Genomic DNA, 19,738 nt, shown 5'->3' with positions numbered 1-19,738 from the left:
CAACATATATAGTCAAAGTGAGTCTGATAAAACAGACATTTAGTCAATTCATCATTAAATGCTTAATACAAGGCAGTGTTGCTGATGAAATAGTGCAAGAGCACACCCTCGTGGACAAAATGCTTACAGCACCTGGTATTCCCAGGCGGTCTCCCATCCAAGTACTAACCAGGCCCGACCCTGCTTAGCTTCCGAGATCAGACGAGATCGGGCGTACCCAGGCTGGTATGGCCGTAAGCGAGAAACAATCTCTTGCTACAACATATATAGTCAAAGTGAGTGTGATAAACAGACATTGCATTTTCACCAATTAGATAAGCAGCTTGAACTTTGTGTCACTGAAAAAGTAGAAGAAATTACAAACACTGTTCCCATCACTTTTTACCACAGGTAGTTGGATAAAATACAAACTTTATTTCCTTTCATCATTTGAACAGGGCAAAGGAGCACAAAGCACACACAAGCTGCATTCAGCAACAATATTCTTGTTTGTCTTATAAATACAAGGCAGATGCTAATTGAAAACACAAGGAAATTTGATCCTATTAAAAAGGCAGGAAGCTGCATTTAGTCAATTCATCATTAAATGCTTACTACAAGGCAGTGTTGCTGATGAAATAGTGCAGGGGCACACCCTCGTGGACAAAATGCTTACAGCACCTGGTATTCCCAGGCGGTCTCCCATCCAAGTACTAACCAGGCCCGACCCTGCTTAGCTTCCGAGATCAGACGAGATCGGGCGTACCCAGGCTGGTATGGCCGTAAGCGAGAAACAATCTCTTGCTACAACATATATAGTCAAAGTGAGTGTGATAAACAGACATTGCATTTTCACCAATTAGATAAGCAGCTTGAACTTTGTGTCACTGAAAAAGTAGAAGAAATTACAAACACTGTTCCCATCACTTTTTACCACAGGTAGTTGGATAAAATACAAACTTTATTTCCTTTCATCATTTGAACAGGGCAAAGGAGCACAAAGCACACACAAGCTGCATTCAGCAACAATATTCTTGTTTGTCTTATAAATACAAGGCAGATGCTAATTGAAAACACAAGGAAATTTGATCCTATTAAAAAGGCAGGAAGCTGCATTTAGTCAATTCATCCTTAAATGCTTACTACAAGGCAGTGTTGCTGATGAAATAGTGCAGGGGCACACCCTCGTGGACAAAATGCTTACAGCACCTGGTATTCCCAGGCGGTCTCCCATCCAAGTACTAACCAGGCCCGACCCTGCTTAGCTTCCGAGATCAGACGAGATCGGGCGTACCCAGGCTGGTATGGCCGTAAGCGAGAAACAATCTCTTGCTACAACATATATAGTCAAAGTGAGTGTGATAAACAGACATTGCATTTTCACCAATTAGATAAGCAGCTTGAACTTTGTGTCACTGAAAAAGTAGAAGAAATTACAAACACTGTTCCCATCACTTTTTACCACAGGTAGTTGGATAAAATACAAACTTTATTTCCTTTCATCATTTGAACAGGGCAAAGGAGCACAAAGCACACACAAGCTGCATTCAGCAACAATATTCTTGTTTGTCTTATAAATACAAGGCAGATGCTAATTGAAAACACAAGGAAATTTGATCCTATTAAAAAGGCAGGAAGCTGCATTTAGTCAATTCATCCTTAAATGCTTACTACAAGGCAGTGTTGCTGATGAAATAGTGCAGGGGCACACCCTCGTGGACAAAATGCTTACAGCACCTGGTATTCCCAGGCGGTCTCCCATCCAAGTACTAACCAGGCCCGACCCTGCTTAGCTTCCGAGATCAGACGAGATCGGGCGTACCCAGGCTGGTATGGCCGTAAGCGAGAAACAATCTCTTGCTACAACATATATAGTCAAAGTGAGTCTGATAAAACAGACATTTAGTCAATTCATCATTAAATGCTTAATACAAGGCAGTGTTGCTGATGAAATAGTGCAAGAGCACACCCTCGTGGACAAAATGCTTACAGCACCTGGTATTCCCAGGCGGTCTCCCATCCAAGTACTAACCAGGCCCGACCCTGCTTAGCTTCCGAGATCAGACGAGATCGGGCGTACCCAGGCTGGTATGGCCGTAAGCGAGAAACAATCTCTTGCTACAACATATATAGTCAAAGTGAGTGTGATAAACAGACATTGCATTTTCACCAATTAGATAAGCAGCTTGAACTTTGTGTCACTGAAAAAGTAGAAGAAATTACAAACACTGTTCCCATCACTTTTTAGCACAGGTAGTTGGATAAAATACAAACTTTATTTCCTTTCATCATTTGAACAGGGCAAAGGAGCACAAAGCACACACAAGCTGCATTCAGCAACAATATTCTTGTTTGTCTTATAAATACAAGGCAGATGCTAATTGAAAACACAAGGAAATTTGATCCTATTAAAAAGGCAGGAAGCTGCATTTAGTCAATTCATCCTTAAATGCTTACTACAAGGCAGTGTTGCTGATGAAATAGTGCAGGGGCACACCCTCGTGGACAAAATGCTTACAGCACCTGGTATTCCCAGGCGGTCTCCCATCCAAGTACTAACCAGGCCCGACCCTGCTTAGCTTCCGAGATCAGACGAGATCGGGCGTACCCAGGCTGGTATGGCCGTAAGCGAGAAACAATCTCTTGCTACAACATATATAGTCAAAGTGAGTGTGATAAACAGACATTGCATTTTCACCAATTAGATAAGCAGCTTGAACTTTGTGTCACTGAAAAAGTAGAAGAAATTACAAACACTGTTCCCATCACTTTTTAGCACAGGTAGTTGGATAAAATACAAACTTTATTTCCTTTCATCATTTGAACAGGGCAAAGGAGCACAAAGCACACACAAGCTGCATTCAGCAACAATATTCTTGTTTGTCTTATAAATACAAGGCAGATGCTAATTGAAAACACAAGGAAATTTGATCCTATTAAAAAGGCAGGAAGCTGCATTTAGTCAATTCATCATTAAATGCTTACTACAAAGCAGTGTTGCTGATGAAATAGTGCAGGGGCACACCCTCGTGGACAAAATGCTTACAGCACCTGGTATTCCCAGGCGGTCTCCCATCCAAGTACTAACCAGGCCCGACCCTGCTTAGCTTCCGAGATCAGACGAGATCGGGCGTACCCAGGCTGGTATGGCCGTAAGCGAGAAACAATCTCTTGCTACAACATATATAGTCAAAGTGAGTGTGATAAACAGACATTGCATTTTCACCAATTAGATAAGCAGCTTGAACTTTGTGTCACTGAAAAAGTAGAAGAAATTACAAACACTGTTCCCATCACTTTTTAGCACAGGTAGTTGGATAAAATACAAACTTTATTTCCTTTCATCATTTGAACAGGGCAAAGGAGCACAAAGCACACACAAGCTGCATTCAGCAACAATATTCTTGTTTGTCTTATAAATACAAGGCAGATGCTAATTGAAAACACAAGGAAATTTGATCCTATTAAAAAGGCAGGAAGCTGCATTTAGTCAATTCATCATTAAATGCTTACTACAAAGCAGTGTTGCTGATGAAATAGTGCAGGGGCACACCCTCGTGGACAAAATGCTTACAGCACCTGGTATTCCCAGGCGGTCTCCCATCCAAGTACTAACCAGGCCCGACCCTGCTTAGCTTCCGAGATCAGACGAGATCGGGCGTACCCAGGCTGGTATGGCCGTAAGCGAGAAACAATCTCTTGCTACAACATATATAGTCAAAGTGAGTCTGATAAAACAGACATTTAGTCAATTCATCATTAAATGCTTAATACAAGGCAGTGTTGCTGATGAAATAGTGCAAGAGCACACCCTCGTGGACAAAATGCTTACAGCACCTGGTATTCCCAGGCGGTCTCCCATCCAAGTACTAACCAGGCCCGACCCTGCTTAGCTTCCGAGATCAGACGAGATCGGGCGTACCCAGGCTGGTATGGCCGTAAGCGAGAAACAATCTCTTGCTACAACATATATAGTCAAAGTGAGTGTGATAAACAGACATTGCATTTTCACCAATTAGATAAGCAGCTTGAACTTTGTGTCACTGAAAAAGTAGAAGAAATTACAAACACTGTTCCCATCACTTTTTAGCACAGGTAGTTGGATAAAATACAAACTTTATTTCCTTTCATCATTTGAACAGGGCAAAGGAGCACAAAGCACACACAAGCTGCATTCAGCAACAATATTCTTGTTTGTCTTATAAATACAAGGCAGATGCTAATTGAAAACACAAGGAAATTTGATCCTATTAAAAAGGCAGGAAGCTGCATTTAGTCAATTCATCATTAAATGCTTACTACAAGGCAGTGTTGCTGATGAAATAGTGCAGGGGCACACCCTCGTGGACAAAATGCTTACAGCACCTGGTATTCCCAGGCGGTCTCCCATCCAAGTACTAACCTGGCCCGACCCTGCTTAGCTTCCGAGATCAGACGAGATCGGGCGTACCCAGGCTGGTATGGCCGTAAGCGAGAAACAATCTCTTGCTACAACATATATAGTCAAAGTGAGTCTGATAAAACAGACATTTAGTCAATTCATCATTAAATGCTTAATACAAGGCAGTGTTGCTGATGAAATAGTGCAAGAGCACACCCTCGTGGACAAAATGCTTACAGCACCTGGTATTCCCAGGCGGTCTCCCATCCAAGTACTAACCAGGCCCGACCCTGCTTAGCTTCCGAGATCAGACGAGATCGGGCGTACCCAGGCTGGTATGGCCGTAAGCGAGAAACAATCTCTTGCTACAACATATATAGTCAAAGTGAGTGTGATAAACAGACATTGCATTTTCACCAATTAGATAAGCAGCTTGAACTTTGTGTCACTGAAAAAGTAGAAGAAATTACAAACACTGTTCCCATCACTTTTTACCACAGGTAGTTGGATAAAATACAAACTTTATTTCCTTTCATCATTTGAACAGGGCAAAGGAGCACAAAGCACACACAAGCTGCATTCAGCAACAATATTCTTGTTTGTCTTATAAATACAAGGCAGATGCTAATTGAAAACACAAGGAAATTTGATCCTATTAAAAAGGCAGGAAGCTGCATTTAGTCAATTCATCATTAAATGCTTACTACAAGGCAGTGTTGCTGATGAAATAGTGCAGGGGCACACCCTCGTGGACAAAATGCTTACAGCACCTGGTATTCCCAGGCGGTCTCCCATCCAAGTACTAACCAGGCCCGACCCTGCTTAGCTTCCGAGATCAGACGAGATCGGGCGTACCCAGGCTGGTATGGCCGTAAGCGAGAAACAATCTCTTGCTACAACATATATAGTCAAAGTGAGTGTGATAAACAGACATTGCATTTTCACCAATTAGATAAGCAGCTTGAACTTTGTGTCACTGAAAAAGTAGAAGAAATTACAAACACTGTTCCCATCACTTTTTAGCACAGGTAGTTGGATAAAATACAAACTTTATTTCCTTTCATCATTTGAACAGGGCAAAGGAGCACAAAGCACACACAAGCTGCATTCAGCAACAATATTCTTGTTTGTCTTATAAATACAAGGCAGATGCTAATTGAAAACACAAGGAAATTTGATCCTATTAAAAAGGCAGGAAGCTGCATTTAGTCAATTCATCCTTAAATGCTTACTACAAGGCAGTGTTGCTGATGAAATAGTGCAGGGGCACACCCTCGTGGACAAAATGCTTACAGCACCTGGTATTCCCAGGCGGTCTCCCATCCAAGTACTAACCAGGCCCGACCCTGCTTAGCTTCCGAGATCAGACGAGATCGGGCGTACCCAGGCTGGTATGGCCGTAAGCGAGAAACAATCTCTTGCTACAACATATATAGTCAAAGTGAGTGTGATAAACAGACATTGCATTTTCACCAATTAGATAAGCAGCTTGAACTTTGTGTCACTGAAAAAGTAGAAGAAATTACAAACACTGTTCCCATCACTTTTTAGCACAGGTAGTTGGATAAAATACAAACTTTATTTCCTTTCATCATTTGAACAGGGCAAAGGAGCACAAAGCACACACAAGCTGCATTCAGCAACAATATTCTTGTTTGTCTTATAAATACAAGGCAGATGCTAATTGAAAACACAAGGAAATTTGATCCTATTAAAAAGGCAGGAAGCTGCATTTAGTCAATTCATCATTAAATGCTTACAACAAAGCAGTGTTGCTGATGAAATAGTGCAGGGGCACACCCTCGTGGACAAAATGCTTACAGCACCTGGTATTCCCAGGCGGTCTCCCATCCAAGTACTAACCAGGCCGGACCCTGCTTAGCTTCCGAGATCAGACGAGATCGGGCGTACCCAGGCTGGTATGGCCGTAAGCGAGAAACAATCTCTTGCTACAACATATATAGTCAAAGTGAGTCTGATAAAACAGACATTTAGTCAATTCATCATTAAATGCTTAATACAAGGCAGTGTTGCTGATGAAATAGTGCAAGAGCACACCCTCGTGGACAAAATGCTTACAGCACCTGGTATTCCCAGGCGGTCTCCCATCCAAGTACTAACCAGGCCCGACCCTGCTTAGCTTCCGAGATCAGACGAGATCGGGCGTACCCAGGCTGGTATGGCCGTAAGCGAGAAACAATCTCTTGCTACAACATATATAGTCAAAGTGAGTGTGATAAACAGACATTGCATTTTCACCAATTAGATAAGCAGCTTGAACTTTGTGTCACTGAAAAAGTAGAAGAAATTACAAACACTGTTCCCATCACTTTTTAGCACAGGTAGTTGGATAAAATACAAACTTTATTTCCTTTCATCATTTGAACAGGGCAAAGGAGCACAAAGCACACACAAGCTGCATTCAGCAACAATATTCTTGTTTGTCTTATAAATACAAGGCAGATGCTAATTGAAAACACAAGGAAATTTGATCCTATTAAAAAGGCAGGAAGCTGCATTTAGTCAATTCATCATTAAATGCTTACTACAAGGCAGTGTTGCTGATGAAATAGTGCAGGGGCACACCCTCGTGGACAAAATGCTTACAGCACCTGGTATTCCCAGGCGGTCTCCCATCCAAGTACTAACCAGGCCCGACCCTGCTTAGCTTCCGAGATCAGACGAGATCGGGCGTACCCAGGCTGGTATGGCCGTAAGCGAGAAACAATCTCTTGCTACAACATATATAGTCAAAGTGAGTCTGATAAAACAGACATTTAGTCAATTCATCATTAAATGCTTAATACAAGGCAGTGTTGCTGATGAAATAGTGCAAGAGCACACCCTCGTGGACAAAATGCTTACAGCACCTGGTATTCCCAGGCGGTCTCCCATCCAAGTACTAACCAGGCCCGACCCTGCTTAGCTTCCGAGATCAGACGAGATCGGGCGTACCCAGGCTGGTATGGCCGTAAGCGAGAAACAATCTCTTGCTACAACATATATAGTCAAAGTGAGGGTGATAAACAGACATTGCATTTTCACCAATTAGATAAGCAGCTTGAACTTTGTGTCACTGAAAAAGTAGAAGAAATTACAAACACTGTTCCCATCACTTTTTACCACAGGTAGTTGGATAAAATACAAACTTTATTTCCTTTCATCATTTGAACAGGGCAAAGGAGCACAAAGCACACACAAGCTGCATTCAGCAACAATATTCTTGTTTGTCTTATAAATACAAGGCAGATGCTAATTGAAAACACAAGGAAATTTGATCCTATTAAAAAGGCAGGAAGCTGCATTTAGTCAATTCATCATTAAATGCTTACTACAAGGCAGTGTTGCTGATGAAATAGTGCAGGGGCACACCCTCGTGGACAAAATGCTTACAGCACCTGGTATTCCCAGGCGGTCTCCCATCCAAGTACTAACCAGGCCCGACCCTGCTTAGCTTCCGAGATCAGACGAGATCGGGCGTACCCAGGCTGGTATGGCCGTAAGCGAGAAACAATCTCTTGCTACAACATATATAGTCAAAGTGAGTGTGATAAACAGACATTGCATTTTCACCAATTAGATAAGCAGCTTGAACTTTGTGTCACTGAAAAAGTAGAAGAAATTACAAACACTGTTCCCATCACTTTTTACCACAGGTAGTTGGATAAAATACAAACTTTATTTCCTTTCATCATTTGAACAGGGCAAAGGAGCACAAAGCACACACAAGCTGCATTCAGCAACAATATTCTTGTTTGTCTTATAAATACAAGGCAGATGCTAATTGAAAACACAAGGAAATTTGATCCTATTAAAAAGGCAGGAAGCTGCATTTAGTCAATTCATCATTAAATGCTTACTACAAGGCAGTGTTGCTGATGAAATAGTGCAGGGGCACACCCTCGTGGACAAAATGCTTACAGCACCTGGTATTCCCAGGCGGTCTCCCATCCAAGTACTAACCAGGCCTGACCCTGCTTAGCTTCCGAGATCAGACGAGATCGGGCGTACCCAGGCTGGTATGGCCGTAAGCGAGAACCAATCTCTTGCTACAACATATATAGTCAAAGTGAGTGTGATAAACAGACATTGCATTTTCACCAATTAGATAAGCAGCTTGAACTTTGTGTCACTGAAAAAGTAGAAGAAATTACAAACACTGTTCCCATCACTTTTTAGCACAGGTAGTTGGATAAAATACAAACTTTATTTCCTTTCATCATTTGAACAGGGCAAAGGAGCACAAAGCACACACAAGCTGCATTCAGCAACAATATTCTTGTTTGTCTTATAAATACAAGGCAGATGCTAATTGAAAACACAAGGAAATTTGATCCTATTAAAAAGGCAGGAAGCTGCATTTAGTCAATTCATCATTAAATGCTTACTACAAGGCAGTGTTGCTGATGAAATAGTGCAGGGGCACACCCTCGTGGACAAAATGCTTACAGCACCTGGTATTCCCAGGCGGTCTCCCATCCAAGTACTAACCAGGCCCGACCCTGCTTAGCTTCCGAGATCAGACGAGATCGGGCGTACCCAGGCTGGTATGGCCGTAAGCGAGAAACAATCTCTTGCTACAACATATATAGTCAAAGTGAGTCTGATAAAACAGACATTTAGTCAATTCATCATTAAATGCTTAATACAAGGCAGTGTTGCTGATGAAATAGTGCAAGAGCACACCCTCGTGGACAAAATGCTTACAGCACCTGGTATTCCCAGGCGGTCTCCCATCCAAGTACTAACCAGGCCCGACCCTGCTTAGCTTCCGAGATCAGACGAGATCGGGCGTACCCAGGCTGGTATGGCCGTAAGCGAGAAACAATCTCTTGCTACAACATATATAGTCAAAGTGAGTGTGATAAACAGACATTGCATTTTCACCAATTAGATAAGCAGCTTGAACTTTGTGTCACTGAAAAAGTAGAAGAAATTACAAACACTGTTCCCATCACTTTTTAGCACAGGTAGTTGGATAAAATACAAACTTTATTTCCTTTCATCATTTGAACAGGGCAAAGGAGCACAAAGCACACACAAGCTGCATTCAGCAACAATATTCTTGTTTGTCTTATAAATACAAGGCAGATGCTAATTGAAAACACAAGGAAATTTGATCCTATTAAAAAGGCAGGAAGCTGCATTTAGTCAATTCATCATTAAATGCTTACTACAAGGCAGTGTTGCTGATGAAATAGTGCAGGGGCACACCCTCGTGGACAAAATGCTTACAGCACCTGGTATTCCCAGGCGGTCTCCCATCCAAGTACTAACCAGGCCTGACCCTGCTTAGCTTCCGAGATCAGACGAGATCGGGCGTACCCAGGCTGGTATGGCCGTAAGCGAGAACCAATCTCTTGCTACAACATATATAGTCAAAGTGAGTGTGATAAACAGACATTGCATTTTCACCAATTAGATAAGCAGCTTGAACTTTGTGTCACTGAAAAAGTAGAAGAAATTACAAACACTGTTCCCATCACTTTTTACCACAGGTAGTTGGATAAAATACAAACTTTATTTCCTTTCATCATTTGAACAGGGCAAAGGAGCACAAAGCACACACAAGCTGCATTCAGCAACAATATTCTTGTTTGTCTTATAAATACAAGGCAGATGCTAATTGAAAACACAAGGAAATTTGATCCTATTAAAAAGGCAGGAAGCTGCATTTAGTCAATTCATCATTAAATGCTTACTACAAGGCAGTGTTGCTGATGAAATAGTGCAGGGGCACACCCTCGTGGACAAAATGCTTACAGCACCTGGTATTCCCAGGCGGTCTCCCATCCAAGTACTAACCAGGCCCGACCCTGCTTAGCTTCCGAGATCAGACGAGATCGGGCGTACCCAGGCTGGTATGGCCGTAAGCGAGAAACAATCTCTTGCTACAACATATATAGTCAAAGTGAGTCTGATAAAACAGACATTTAGTCAATTCATCATTAAATGCTTAATACAAGGCAGTGTTGCTGATGAAATAGTGCAAGAGCACACCCTCGTGGACAAAATGCTTACAGCACCTGGTATTCCCAGGCGGTCTCCCATCCAAGTACTAACCAGGCCCGACCCTGCTTAGCTTCCGAGATCAGACGAGATCGGGCGTACCCAGGCTGGTATGGCCGTAAGCGAGAAACAATCTCTTGCTACAACATATATAGTCAAAGTGAGTGTGATAAACAGACATTGCATTTTCACCAATTAGATAAGCAGCTTGAACTTTGTGTCACTGAAAAAGTAGAAGAAATTACAAACACTGTTCCCATCACTTTTTAGCACAGGTAGTTGGATAAAATACAAACTTTATTTCCTTTCATCATTTGAACAGGGCAAAGGAGCACAAAGCACACACAAGCTGCATTCAGCAACAATATTCTTGTTTGTCTTATAAATACAAGGCAGATGCTAATTGAAAACACAAGGAAATTTGATCCTATTAAAAAGGCAGGAAGCTGCATTTAGTCAATTCATCATTAAATGCTTACAACAAAGCAGTGTTGCTGATGAAATAGTGCAGGGGCACACCCTCGTGGACAAAATGCTTACAGCACCTGGTATTCCCAGGCGGTCTCCCATCCAAGTACTAACCAGGCCGGACCCTGCTTAGCTTCCGAGATCAGACGAGATCGGGCGTACCCAGGCTGGTATGGCCGTAAGCGAGAAACAATCTCTTGCTACAACATATATAGTCAAAGTGAGTCTGATAAAACAGACATTTAGTCAATTCATCATTAAATGCTTAATACAAGGCAGTGTTGCTGATGAAATAGTGCAAGAGCACACCCTCGTGGACAAAATGCTTACAGCACCTGGTATTCCCAGGCGGTCTCCCATCCAAGTACTAACCAGGCCCGACCCTGCTTAGCTTCCGAGATCAGACGAGATCGGGCGTACCCAGGCTGGTATGGCCGTAAGCGAGAAACAATCTCTTGCTACAACATATATAGTCAAAGTGAGTGTGATAAACAGACATTGCATTTTCACCAATTAGATAAGCAGCTTGAACTTTGTGTCACTGAAAAAGTAGAAGAAATTACAAACACTGTTCCCATCACTTTTTACCACAGGTAGTTGGATAAAATACAAACTTTATTTCCTTTCATCATTTGAACAGGGCAAAGGAGCACAAAGCACACACAAGCTGCATTCAGCAACAATATTCTTGTTTGTCTTATAAATACAAGGCAGATGCTAATTGAAAACACAAGGAAATTTGATCCTATTAAAAAGGCAGGAAGCTGCATTTAGTCAATTCATCATTAAATGCTTACTACAAGGCAGTGTTGCTGATGAAATAGTGCAGGGGCACACCCTCGTGGACAAAATGCTTACAGCACCTGGTATTCCCAGGCGGTCTCCCATCCAAGTACTAACCAGGCCCGACCCTGCTTAGCTTCCGAGATCAGACGAGATCGGGCGTACCCAGGCTGGTATGGCCGTAAGCGAGAAACAATCTCTTGCTACAACATATATAGTCAAAGTGAGTGTGATAAACAGACATTGCATTTTCACCAATTAGATAAGCAGCTTGAACTTTGTGTCACTGAAAAAGTAGAAGAAATTACAAACACTGTTCCCATCACTTTTTACCACAGGTAGTTGGATAAAATACAAACTTTATTTCCTTTCATCATTTGAACAGGGCAAAGGAGCACAAAGCACACACAAGCTGCATTCAGCAACAATATTCTTGTTTGTCTTATAAATACAAGGCAGATGCTAATTGAAAACACAAGGAAATTTGATCCTATTAAAAAGGCAGGAAGCTGCATTTAGTCAATTCATCATTAAATGCTTACTACAAGGCAGTGTTGCTGATGAAATAGTGCAGGGGCACACCCTCGTGGACAAAATGCTTACAGCACCTGGTATTCCCAGGCGGTCTCCCATCCAAGTACTAACCAGGCCTGACCCTGCTTAGCTTCCGAGATCAGACGAGATCGGGCGTACCCAGGCTGGTATGGCCGTAAGCGAGAACCAATCTCTTGCTACAACATATATAGTCAAAGTGAGTGTGATAAACAGACATTGCATTTTCACCAATTAGATAAGCAGCTTGAACTTTGTGTCACTGAAAAAGTAGAAGAAATTACAAACACTGTTCCCATCACTTTTTACCACAGGTAGTTGGATAAAATACAAACTTTATTTCCTTTCATCATTTGAACAGGGCAAAGGAGCACAAAGCACACACAAGCTGCATTCAGCAACAATATTCTTGTTTGTCTTATAAATACAAGGCAGATGCTAATTGAAAACACAAGGAAATTTGATCCTATTAAAAAGGCAGGAAGCTGCATTTAGTCAATTCATCATTAAATGCTTACTACAAGGCAGTGTTGCTGATGAAATAGTGCAGGGGCACACCCTCGTGGACAAAATGCTTACAGCACCTGGTATTCCCAGGCGGTCTCCCATCCAAGTACTAACCAGGCCCGACCCTGCTTAGCTTCCGAGATCAGACGAGATCGGGCGTACCCAGGCTGGTATGGCCGTAAGCGAGAAACAATCTCTTGCTACAACATATATAGTCAAAGTGAGTCTGATAAAACAGACATTTAGTCAATTCATCATTAAATGCTTAATACAAGGCAGTGTTGCTGATGAAATAGTGCAAGAGCACACCCTCGTGGACAAAATGCTTACAGCACCTGGTATTCCCAGGCGGTCTCCCATCCAAGTACTAACCAGGCCCGACCCTGCTTAGCTTCCGAGATCAGACGAGATCGGGCGTACCCAGGCTGGTATGGCCGTAAGCGAGAAACAATCTCTTGCTACAACATATATAGTCAAAGTGAGTGTGATAAACAGACATTGCATTTTCACCAATTAGATAAGCAGCTTGAACTTTGTGTCACTGAAAAAGTAGAAGAAATTACAAACACTGTTCCCATCACTTTTTAGCACAGGTAGTTGGATAAAATACAAACTTTATTTCCTTTCATCATTTGAACAGGGCAAAGGAGCACAAAGCACACACAAGCTGCATTCAGCAACAATATTCTTGTTTGTCTTATAAATACAAGGCAGATGCTAATTGAAAACACAAGGAAATTTGATCCTATTAAAAAGGCAGGAAGCTGCATTTAGTCAATTCATCATTAAATGCTTACAACAAAGCAGTGTTGCTGATGAAATAGTGCAGGGGCACACCCTCGTGGACAAAATGCTTACAGCACCTGGTATTCCCAGGCGGTCTCCCATCCAAGTACTAACCAGGCCGGACCCTGCTTAGCTTCCGAGATCAGACGAGATCGGGCGTACCCAGGCTGGTATGGCCGTAAGCGAGAAACAATCTCTTGCTACAACATATATAGTCAAAGTGAGTCTGATAAAACAGACATTTAGTCAATTCATCATTAAATGCTTAATACAAGGCAGTGTTGCTGATGAAATAGTGCAAGAGCACACCCTCGTGGACAAAATGCTTACAGCACCTGGTATTCCCAGGCGGTCTCCCATCCAAGTACTAACCAGGCCCGACCCTGCTTAGCTTCCGAGATCAGACGAGATCGGGCGTACCCAGGCTGGTATGGCCGTAAGCGAGAAACAATCTCTTGCTACAACATATATAGTCAAAGTGAGTGTGATAAACAGACATTGCATTTTCACCAATTAGATAAGCAGCTTGAACTTTGTGTCACTGAAAAAGTAGAAGAAATTACAAACACTGTTCCCATCACTTTTTACCACAGGTAGTTGGATAAAATACAAACTTTATTTCCTTTCATCATTTGAACAGGGCAAAGGAGCACAAAGCACACACAAGCTGCATTCAGCAACAATATTCTTGTTTGTCTTATAAATACAAGGCAGATGCTAATTGAAAACACAAGGAAATTTGATCCTATTAAAAAGGCAGGAAGCTGCATTTAGTCAATTCATCATTAAATGCTTACTACAAGGCAGTGTTGCTGATGAAATAGTGCAGGGGCACACCCTCGTGGACAAAATGCTTACAGCACCTGGTATTCCCAGGCGGTCTCCCATCCAAGTACTAACCAGGCCCGACCCTGCTTAGCTTCCGAGATCAGACGAGATCGGGCGTACCCAGGCTGGTATGGCCGTAAGCGAGAAACAATCTCTTGCTACAACATATATAGTCAAAGTGAGTGTGATAAACAGACATTGCATTTTCACCAATTAGATAAGCAGCTTGAACTTTGTGTCACTGAAAAAGTAGAAGAAATTACAAACACTGTTCCCATCACTTTTTACCACAGGTAGTTGGATAAAATACAAACTTTATTTCCTTTCATCATTTGAACAGGGCAAAGGAGCACAAAGCACACACAAGCTGCATTCAGCAACAATATTCTTGTTTGTCTTATAAATACAAGGCAGATGCTAATTGAAAACACAAGGAAATTTGATCCTATTAAAAAGGCAGGAAGCTGCATTTAGTCAATTCATCATTAAATGCTTACTACAAGGCAGTGTTGCTGATGAAATAGTGCAGGGGCACACCCTCGTGGACAAAATGCTTACAGCACCTGGTATTCCCAGGCGGTCTCCCATCCAAGTACTAACCAGGCCTGACCCTGCTTAGCTTCCGAGATCAGACGAGATCGGGCGTACCCAGGCTGGTATGGCCGTAAGCGAGAACCAATCTCTTGCTACAACATATATAGTCAAAGTGAGTGTGATAAACAGACATTGCATTTTCACCAATTAGATAAGCAGCTTGAACTTTGTGTCACTGAAAAAGTAGAAGAAATTACAAACACTGTTCCCATCACTTTTTAGCACAGGTAGTTGGATAAAATACAAACTTTATTTCCTTTCATCATTTGAACAGGGCAAAGGAGCACAAAGCACACACAAGCTGCATTCAGCAACAATATTCTTGTTTGTCTTATAAATACAAGGCAGATGCTAATTGAAAACACAAGGAAATTTGATCCTATTAAAAAGGCAGGAAGCTGCATTTAGTCAATTCATCATTAAATGCTTACTACAAGGCAGTGTTGCTGATGAAATAGTGCAGGGGCACACCCTCGTGGACAAAATGCTTACAGCACCTGGTATTCCCAGGCGGTCTCCCATCCAAGTACTAACCAGGCCCGACCCTGCTTAGCTTCCGAGATCAGACGAGATCGGGCGTACCCAGGCTGGTATGGCCGTAAGCGAGAAACAATCTCTTGCTACAACATATATAGTCAAAGTGAGTCTGATAAAACAGACATTTAGTCAATTCATCATTAAATGCTTAATACAAGGCAGTGTTGCTGATGAAATAGTGCAAGAGCACACCCTCGTGGACAAAATGCTTACAGCACCTGGTATTCCCAGGCGGTCTCCCATCCAAGTACTAACAAGGCCCGACCCTGCTTAGCTTCCGAGATCAGACGAGATCGGGCGTACCCAGGCTGGTATGGCCGTAAGCGAGAAACAATCTCTTGCTACAACATATATAGTCAAAGTGAGTGTGATAAACAGACATTGCATTTTCACCAATTAGATAAGCAGCTTGAACTTTGTGTCACTGAAAAAGTAGAAGAAATTACAAACACTGTTCCCATCACTTTTTAGCACAGGTAGTTGGATAAAATACAAACTTTATTTCCTTTCATCATTTGAACAGGGCAAAGGAGCACAAAGCACACACAAGCTGCATTCAGCAACAATATTCTTGTTTGTCTTATAAATACAAGGCAGATGCTAATTGAAAACACAAGGAAATTTGATCCTATTAAAAAGGCAGGAAGCTGCATTTAGTCAATTCATCATTAAATGCTTACAACAAAGCAGTGTTGCTGATGAAATAGTGCAGGGGCACACCCTCGTGGACAAAATGCTTACAGCACCTGGTATTCCCAGGCGGTCTCCCATCCAAGTACTAACCAGGCCGGACCCTGCTTAGCTTCCGAGATCAGACGAGATCGGGCGTACCCAGGCTGGTATGGCCGTAAGCGAGAAACAATCTCTTGCTACAACATATATAGTCAAAGTGAGTGTGATAAACAGACATTGCATTTTCACCAATTAGATAAGCAGCTTGAACTTTGTGTCACTGAAAAAGTAGAAGAAATTACAAACACTGTTCCCATCACTTTTTACCACAGGTAGTTGGATAAAATACAAACTTTATTTCCTTTCATCATTTGAACAGGGCAAAGGAGCACAAAGCACACACAAGCTGCATTCAGCAACAATATTCTTGTTTGTCTTATAAATACAAGGCAGATGCTAATTGAAAACACAAGGAAATTTGATCCTATTAAAAAGGCAGGAAGCTGCATTTAGTCAATTCATCATTAAATGCTTACTACAAGGCAGTGTTGCTGATGAAATAGTGCAGGGGCACACCCTCGTGGACAAAATGCTTACAGCACCTGGTATTCCCAGGCGGTCTCCCATCCAAGTACTAACCAGGCCTGACCCTGCTTAGCTTCCGAGATCAGACGAGATCGGGCGTACCCAGGCTGGTATGGCCGTAAGCGAGAACCAATCTCTTGCTACAACATATATAGTCAAAGTGAGTGTGATAAACAGACATTGCATTTTCACCAATTAGATAAGCAGCTTGAACTTTGTGTCACTGAAAAAGTAGAAGAAATTACAAACACTGTTCCCATCACTTTTTAGCACAGGTAGTTGGATAAAATACAAACTTTATTTCCTTTCATCATTTGAACAGGGCAAAGGAGCACAAAGCACACACAAGCTGCATTCAGCAACAATATTCTTGTTTGTCTTATAAATACAAGGCAGATGCTAATTGAAAACACAAGGAAATTTGATCCTATTAAAAAGGCAGGAAGCTGCATTTAGTCAATTCATCATTAAATGCTTACTACAAGGCAGTGTTGCTGATGAAATAGTGCAGGGGCACACCCTCGTGGACAAAATGCTTACAGCACCTGGTATTCCCAGGCGGTCTCCCATCCAAGTACTAACCAGGCCCGACCCTGCTTAGCTTCCGAGATCAGACGAGATCGGGCGTACCCAGGCTGGTATGGCCGTAAGCGAGAAACAATCTCTTGCTACAACATATATAGTCAAAGTGAGTCTGATAAAACAGACATTTAGTCAATTCATCATTAAATGCTTAATACAAGGCAGTGTTGCTGATGAAATAGTGCAAGAGCACACCCTCGTGGACAAAATGCTTACAGCACCTGGTATTCCCAGGCGGTCTCCCATCCAAGTACTAACCAGGCCCGACCCTGCTTAGCTTCCGAGATCAGACGAGATCGGGCGTACCCAGGCTGGTATGGCCGTAAGCGAGAAACAATCTCTTGCTACAACATATATAGTCAAAGTGAGTGTGATAAACAGACATTGCATTTTCACCAATTAGATAAGCAGCTTGAACTTTGTGTCACTGAAAAAGTAGAAGAAATTACAAACACTGTTCCCATCACTTTTTAGCACAGGTAGTTGGATAAAATACAAACTTTATTTCCTTTCATCATTTGAACAGGGCAAAGGAGCACAAAGCACACACAAGCTGCATTCAGCAACAATATTCTTGTTTGTCTTATAAATACAAGGCAGATGCTAATTGAAAACACAAGGAAATTTGATCCTATTAAAAAGGCAGGAAGCTGCATTTAGTCAATTCATCCTTAAATGCTTACTACAAGGCAGTGTTGCTGATGAAATAGTGCAGGGGCACACCCTCGTGGACAAAATGCTTACAGCACCTGGTATTCCCAGGCGGTCTCCCATCCAAGTACTAACCAGGCCCGACCCTGCTTAGCTTCCGAGATCAGACGAGATCGGGCGTACCCAGGCTGGTATGGCCGTAAGCGAGAAACAATCTCTTGCTACAACATATATAGTCAAAGTGAGTCTGATAAAACAGACATTTAGTCAATTCATCATTAAATGCTTAATACAAGGCAGTGTTGCTGATGAAATAGTGCAAGAGCACACCCTCGTGGACAAAATGCTTACAGCACCTGGTATTCCCAGGCGGTCTCCCATCCAAGTACTAACCAGGCCCGACCCTGCTTAGCTTCCGAGATCAGACGAGATCGGGCGTACCCAGGCTGGTATGGCCGTAAGCGAGAAACAATCTCTTGCTACAACATATATAGTCAAAGTGAGTGTGATAAACAGACATTGCATTTTCACCAATTAGATAAGCAGCTTGAACTTTGTGTCACTGAAAAAGTAGAAGAAATTACAAACACTGTTCCCATCACTTTTTACCACAGGTAGTTGGATAAAATACAAACTTTATTTCCTTTCATCATTTGAACAGGGCAAAGGAGCACAAAGCACACACAAGCTGCATTCAGCAACAATATTCTTGTTTGTCTTATAAATACAAGGCAGATGCTAATTGAAAACACAAGGAAATTTGATCCTATTAAAAAGGCAGGAAGCTGCATTTAGTCAATTCATCATTAAATGCTTACTACAAGGCAGTGTTGCTGATGAAATAGTGCAGGGGCACACCCTCGTGGACAAAATGCTTACAGCACCTGGTATTCCCAGGCGGTCTCCCATCCAAGTACTAACCAGGCCCGACCCTGCTTAGCTTCCGAGATCAGACGAGATCGGGCGTACCCAGGCTGGTATGGCCGTAAGCGAGAAACAATCTCTTGCTACAACATATATAGTCAAAGTGAGTGTGATAAACAGACATTGCATTTTCACCAATTAGATAAGCAGCTTGAACTTTGTGTCACTGAAAAAGTAGAAGAAATTACAAACACTGTTCCCATCACTTTTTACCACAGGTAGTTGGATAAAATACAAACTTTATTTCCTTTCATCATTTGAACAGGGCAAAGGAGCACAAAGCACACACAAGCTGCATTCAGCAACAATATTCTTGTTTGTCTTATAAATACAAGGCAGATGCTAATTGAAAACACAAGGAAATTTGATCCTATTAAAAAGGCAGGAAGCTGCATTTAGTCAATTCATCATTAAATGCTTACTACAAGGCAGTGTTGCTGATGAAATAGTGCAGGGGCACACCCTCGTGGACAAAATGCTTACAGCACCTGGTATTCCCAGGCGGTCTCCCATCCAAGTACTAACCAGGCCTGACCCTGCTTAGCTTCCGAGATCAGACGAGATCGGGCGTACCCAGGCTGGTATGGCCGTAAGCGAGAACCAATCTCTTGCTACAACATATATAGTCAAAGTGAGTGTGATAAACAGACATTGCATTTTCACCAATTAGATAAGCAGCTTGAACTTTGTGTCACTGAAAAAGTAGAAGAAATTACAAACACTGTTCCCATCACTTTTTAGCACAGGTAGTTGGATAAAATACAAACTTTATTTCCTTTCATCATTTGAACAGGGCAAAGGAGCACAAAGCACACACAAGCTGCATTCAGCAACAATATTCTTGTTTGTCTTATAAATACAAGGCAGATGCTAATTGAAAACACAAGGAAATTTGATCCT

The 19,738-nt window shown here is 42.1% G+C and overlaps 44 non-coding genes across 44 annotated transcripts; all 44 read right to left on the bottom strand.

Annotated features, from left to right (window-relative positions):
• Positions 1-120: 120 nt before the first annotated feature.
• Positions 121-239, bottom strand: LOC145871200 (5S ribosomal RNA). Its single transcript, XR_014386830.1, has one exon. It is a non-coding gene; the product is annotated as a 5S ribosomal RNA (ribosomal RNA).
• Positions 240-648: 409 nt separating this feature from the next.
• Positions 649-767, bottom strand: LOC145871199 (5S ribosomal RNA). The gene has a single exon (XR_014386829.1). It is a non-coding gene; the product is annotated as a 5S ribosomal RNA (ribosomal RNA).
• A 409-nt stretch (positions 768-1,176) lies between these two features.
• Positions 1,177-1,295, bottom strand: LOC145871198 (5S ribosomal RNA). The gene has a single exon (XR_014386828.1). It is a non-coding gene; the product is annotated as a 5S ribosomal RNA (ribosomal RNA).
• A 409-nt stretch (positions 1,296-1,704) lies between these two features.
• LOC145871197 (5S ribosomal RNA) lies at positions 1,705-1,823 on the bottom strand. Its single transcript, XR_014386827.1, has one exon. It is a non-coding gene; the product is annotated as a 5S ribosomal RNA (ribosomal RNA).
• Positions 1,824-1,962: 139 nt separating this feature from the next.
• LOC145871196 (5S ribosomal RNA) lies at positions 1,963-2,081 on the bottom strand. The gene has a single exon (XR_014386826.1). It is a non-coding gene; the product is annotated as a 5S ribosomal RNA (ribosomal RNA).
• A 409-nt stretch (positions 2,082-2,490) lies between these two features.
• LOC145871195 (5S ribosomal RNA) lies at positions 2,491-2,609 on the bottom strand. Its single transcript, XR_014386825.1, has one exon. It is a non-coding gene; the product is annotated as a 5S ribosomal RNA (ribosomal RNA).
• A 409-nt stretch (positions 2,610-3,018) lies between these two features.
• Positions 3,019-3,137, bottom strand: LOC145871194 (5S ribosomal RNA). Its single transcript, XR_014386824.1, has one exon. It is a non-coding gene; the product is annotated as a 5S ribosomal RNA (ribosomal RNA).
• A 409-nt stretch (positions 3,138-3,546) lies between these two features.
• Positions 3,547-3,665, bottom strand: LOC145871193 (5S ribosomal RNA). The gene has a single exon (XR_014386823.1). It is a non-coding gene; the product is annotated as a 5S ribosomal RNA (ribosomal RNA).
• A 139-nt stretch (positions 3,666-3,804) lies between these two features.
• On the bottom strand, positions 3,805-3,923 carry LOC145871192 (5S ribosomal RNA). The gene has a single exon (XR_014386822.1). It is a non-coding gene; the product is annotated as a 5S ribosomal RNA (ribosomal RNA).
• A 409-nt stretch (positions 3,924-4,332) lies between these two features.
• Positions 4,333-4,451, bottom strand: LOC145872375 (5S ribosomal RNA). The gene has a single exon (XR_014388007.1). It is a non-coding gene; the product is annotated as a 5S ribosomal RNA (ribosomal RNA).
• A 139-nt stretch (positions 4,452-4,590) lies between these two features.
• LOC145871190 (5S ribosomal RNA) lies at positions 4,591-4,709 on the bottom strand. Its single transcript, XR_014386820.1, has one exon. It is a non-coding gene; the product is annotated as a 5S ribosomal RNA (ribosomal RNA).
• A 409-nt stretch (positions 4,710-5,118) lies between these two features.
• LOC145871189 (5S ribosomal RNA) lies at positions 5,119-5,237 on the bottom strand. Its single transcript, XR_014386819.1, has one exon. It is a non-coding gene; the product is annotated as a 5S ribosomal RNA (ribosomal RNA).
• A 409-nt stretch (positions 5,238-5,646) lies between these two features.
• LOC145871188 (5S ribosomal RNA) lies at positions 5,647-5,765 on the bottom strand. The gene has a single exon (XR_014386818.1). It is a non-coding gene; the product is annotated as a 5S ribosomal RNA (ribosomal RNA).
• A 409-nt stretch (positions 5,766-6,174) lies between these two features.
• Positions 6,175-6,293, bottom strand: LOC145869376 (5S ribosomal RNA). Its single transcript, XR_014385372.1, has one exon. It is a non-coding gene; the product is annotated as a 5S ribosomal RNA (ribosomal RNA).
• Positions 6,294-6,432: 139 nt separating this feature from the next.
• Positions 6,433-6,551, bottom strand: LOC145871187 (5S ribosomal RNA). Its single transcript, XR_014386817.1, has one exon. It is a non-coding gene; the product is annotated as a 5S ribosomal RNA (ribosomal RNA).
• Positions 6,552-6,960: 409 nt separating this feature from the next.
• On the bottom strand, positions 6,961-7,079 carry LOC145871186 (5S ribosomal RNA). Its single transcript, XR_014386816.1, has one exon. It is a non-coding gene; the product is annotated as a 5S ribosomal RNA (ribosomal RNA).
• Positions 7,080-7,218: 139 nt separating this feature from the next.
• LOC145871185 (5S ribosomal RNA) lies at positions 7,219-7,337 on the bottom strand. The gene has a single exon (XR_014386815.1). It is a non-coding gene; the product is annotated as a 5S ribosomal RNA (ribosomal RNA).
• Positions 7,338-7,746: 409 nt separating this feature from the next.
• Positions 7,747-7,865, bottom strand: LOC145871184 (5S ribosomal RNA). Its single transcript, XR_014386814.1, has one exon. It is a non-coding gene; the product is annotated as a 5S ribosomal RNA (ribosomal RNA).
• Positions 7,866-8,274: 409 nt separating this feature from the next.
• LOC145868418 (5S ribosomal RNA) lies at positions 8,275-8,393 on the bottom strand. Its single transcript, XR_014384414.1, has one exon. It is a non-coding gene; the product is annotated as a 5S ribosomal RNA (ribosomal RNA).
• Positions 8,394-8,802: 409 nt separating this feature from the next.
• LOC145871183 (5S ribosomal RNA) lies at positions 8,803-8,921 on the bottom strand. Its single transcript, XR_014386813.1, has one exon. It is a non-coding gene; the product is annotated as a 5S ribosomal RNA (ribosomal RNA).
• A 139-nt stretch (positions 8,922-9,060) lies between these two features.
• Positions 9,061-9,179, bottom strand: LOC145871182 (5S ribosomal RNA). Its single transcript, XR_014386812.1, has one exon. It is a non-coding gene; the product is annotated as a 5S ribosomal RNA (ribosomal RNA).
• A 409-nt stretch (positions 9,180-9,588) lies between these two features.
• Positions 9,589-9,707, bottom strand: LOC145868416 (5S ribosomal RNA). The gene has a single exon (XR_014384412.1). It is a non-coding gene; the product is annotated as a 5S ribosomal RNA (ribosomal RNA).
• Positions 9,708-10,116: 409 nt separating this feature from the next.
• On the bottom strand, positions 10,117-10,235 carry LOC145871181 (5S ribosomal RNA). The gene has a single exon (XR_014386811.1). It is a non-coding gene; the product is annotated as a 5S ribosomal RNA (ribosomal RNA).
• A 139-nt stretch (positions 10,236-10,374) lies between these two features.
• LOC145871179 (5S ribosomal RNA) lies at positions 10,375-10,493 on the bottom strand. The gene has a single exon (XR_014386809.1). It is a non-coding gene; the product is annotated as a 5S ribosomal RNA (ribosomal RNA).
• Positions 10,494-10,902: 409 nt separating this feature from the next.
• Positions 10,903-11,021, bottom strand: LOC145869375 (5S ribosomal RNA). Its single transcript, XR_014385371.1, has one exon. It is a non-coding gene; the product is annotated as a 5S ribosomal RNA (ribosomal RNA).
• Positions 11,022-11,160: 139 nt separating this feature from the next.
• Positions 11,161-11,279, bottom strand: LOC145871178 (5S ribosomal RNA). Its single transcript, XR_014386808.1, has one exon. It is a non-coding gene; the product is annotated as a 5S ribosomal RNA (ribosomal RNA).
• Positions 11,280-11,688: 409 nt separating this feature from the next.
• Positions 11,689-11,807, bottom strand: LOC145871177 (5S ribosomal RNA). Its single transcript, XR_014386807.1, has one exon. It is a non-coding gene; the product is annotated as a 5S ribosomal RNA (ribosomal RNA).
• A 409-nt stretch (positions 11,808-12,216) lies between these two features.
• Positions 12,217-12,335, bottom strand: LOC145868415 (5S ribosomal RNA). The gene has a single exon (XR_014384411.1). It is a non-coding gene; the product is annotated as a 5S ribosomal RNA (ribosomal RNA).
• A 409-nt stretch (positions 12,336-12,744) lies between these two features.
• On the bottom strand, positions 12,745-12,863 carry LOC145871176 (5S ribosomal RNA). Its single transcript, XR_014386806.1, has one exon. It is a non-coding gene; the product is annotated as a 5S ribosomal RNA (ribosomal RNA).
• Positions 12,864-13,002: 139 nt separating this feature from the next.
• On the bottom strand, positions 13,003-13,121 carry LOC145871175 (5S ribosomal RNA). Its single transcript, XR_014386805.1, has one exon. It is a non-coding gene; the product is annotated as a 5S ribosomal RNA (ribosomal RNA).
• A 409-nt stretch (positions 13,122-13,530) lies between these two features.
• On the bottom strand, positions 13,531-13,649 carry LOC145869373 (5S ribosomal RNA). The gene has a single exon (XR_014385369.1). It is a non-coding gene; the product is annotated as a 5S ribosomal RNA (ribosomal RNA).
• A 139-nt stretch (positions 13,650-13,788) lies between these two features.
• On the bottom strand, positions 13,789-13,907 carry LOC145871174 (5S ribosomal RNA). Its single transcript, XR_014386804.1, has one exon. It is a non-coding gene; the product is annotated as a 5S ribosomal RNA (ribosomal RNA).
• A 409-nt stretch (positions 13,908-14,316) lies between these two features.
• Positions 14,317-14,435, bottom strand: LOC145871173 (5S ribosomal RNA). The gene has a single exon (XR_014386803.1). It is a non-coding gene; the product is annotated as a 5S ribosomal RNA (ribosomal RNA).
• Positions 14,436-14,844: 409 nt separating this feature from the next.
• Positions 14,845-14,963, bottom strand: LOC145868414 (5S ribosomal RNA). Its single transcript, XR_014384410.1, has one exon. It is a non-coding gene; the product is annotated as a 5S ribosomal RNA (ribosomal RNA).
• Positions 14,964-15,372: 409 nt separating this feature from the next.
• On the bottom strand, positions 15,373-15,491 carry LOC145871172 (5S ribosomal RNA). The gene has a single exon (XR_014386802.1). It is a non-coding gene; the product is annotated as a 5S ribosomal RNA (ribosomal RNA).
• Positions 15,492-15,630: 139 nt separating this feature from the next.
• On the bottom strand, positions 15,631-15,749 carry LOC145868961 (5S ribosomal RNA). Its single transcript, XR_014384956.1, has one exon. It is a non-coding gene; the product is annotated as a 5S ribosomal RNA (ribosomal RNA).
• Positions 15,750-16,158: 409 nt separating this feature from the next.
• LOC145869372 (5S ribosomal RNA) lies at positions 16,159-16,277 on the bottom strand. The gene has a single exon (XR_014385368.1). It is a non-coding gene; the product is annotated as a 5S ribosomal RNA (ribosomal RNA).
• Positions 16,278-16,686: 409 nt separating this feature from the next.
• On the bottom strand, positions 16,687-16,805 carry LOC145868413 (5S ribosomal RNA). The gene has a single exon (XR_014384409.1). It is a non-coding gene; the product is annotated as a 5S ribosomal RNA (ribosomal RNA).
• A 409-nt stretch (positions 16,806-17,214) lies between these two features.
• Positions 17,215-17,333, bottom strand: LOC145871171 (5S ribosomal RNA). Its single transcript, XR_014386801.1, has one exon. It is a non-coding gene; the product is annotated as a 5S ribosomal RNA (ribosomal RNA).
• A 139-nt stretch (positions 17,334-17,472) lies between these two features.
• Positions 17,473-17,591, bottom strand: LOC145871170 (5S ribosomal RNA). The gene has a single exon (XR_014386800.1). It is a non-coding gene; the product is annotated as a 5S ribosomal RNA (ribosomal RNA).
• A 409-nt stretch (positions 17,592-18,000) lies between these two features.
• Positions 18,001-18,119, bottom strand: LOC145871168 (5S ribosomal RNA). The gene has a single exon (XR_014386798.1). It is a non-coding gene; the product is annotated as a 5S ribosomal RNA (ribosomal RNA).
• Positions 18,120-18,258: 139 nt separating this feature from the next.
• LOC145871167 (5S ribosomal RNA) lies at positions 18,259-18,377 on the bottom strand. Its single transcript, XR_014386797.1, has one exon. It is a non-coding gene; the product is annotated as a 5S ribosomal RNA (ribosomal RNA).
• Positions 18,378-18,786: 409 nt separating this feature from the next.
• LOC145871166 (5S ribosomal RNA) lies at positions 18,787-18,905 on the bottom strand. The gene has a single exon (XR_014386796.1). It is a non-coding gene; the product is annotated as a 5S ribosomal RNA (ribosomal RNA).
• A 409-nt stretch (positions 18,906-19,314) lies between these two features.
• LOC145868412 (5S ribosomal RNA) lies at positions 19,315-19,433 on the bottom strand. Its single transcript, XR_014384408.1, has one exon. It is a non-coding gene; the product is annotated as a 5S ribosomal RNA (ribosomal RNA).
• Positions 19,434-19,738: the final 305 nt, after the last annotated feature.

Source organism: Salmo salar, unplaced genomic scaffold (genome assembly GCF_965601325.2).
Source record: "Salmo salar unplaced genomic scaffold, fSalSal1 ptg000293l, whole genome shotgun sequence".
NCBI lineage: Eukaryota > Metazoa > Chordata > Actinopteri > Salmoniformes > Salmonidae > Salmo > Salmo salar.
This window is presented reverse-complemented; position numbering and strand designations above follow the sequence as displayed.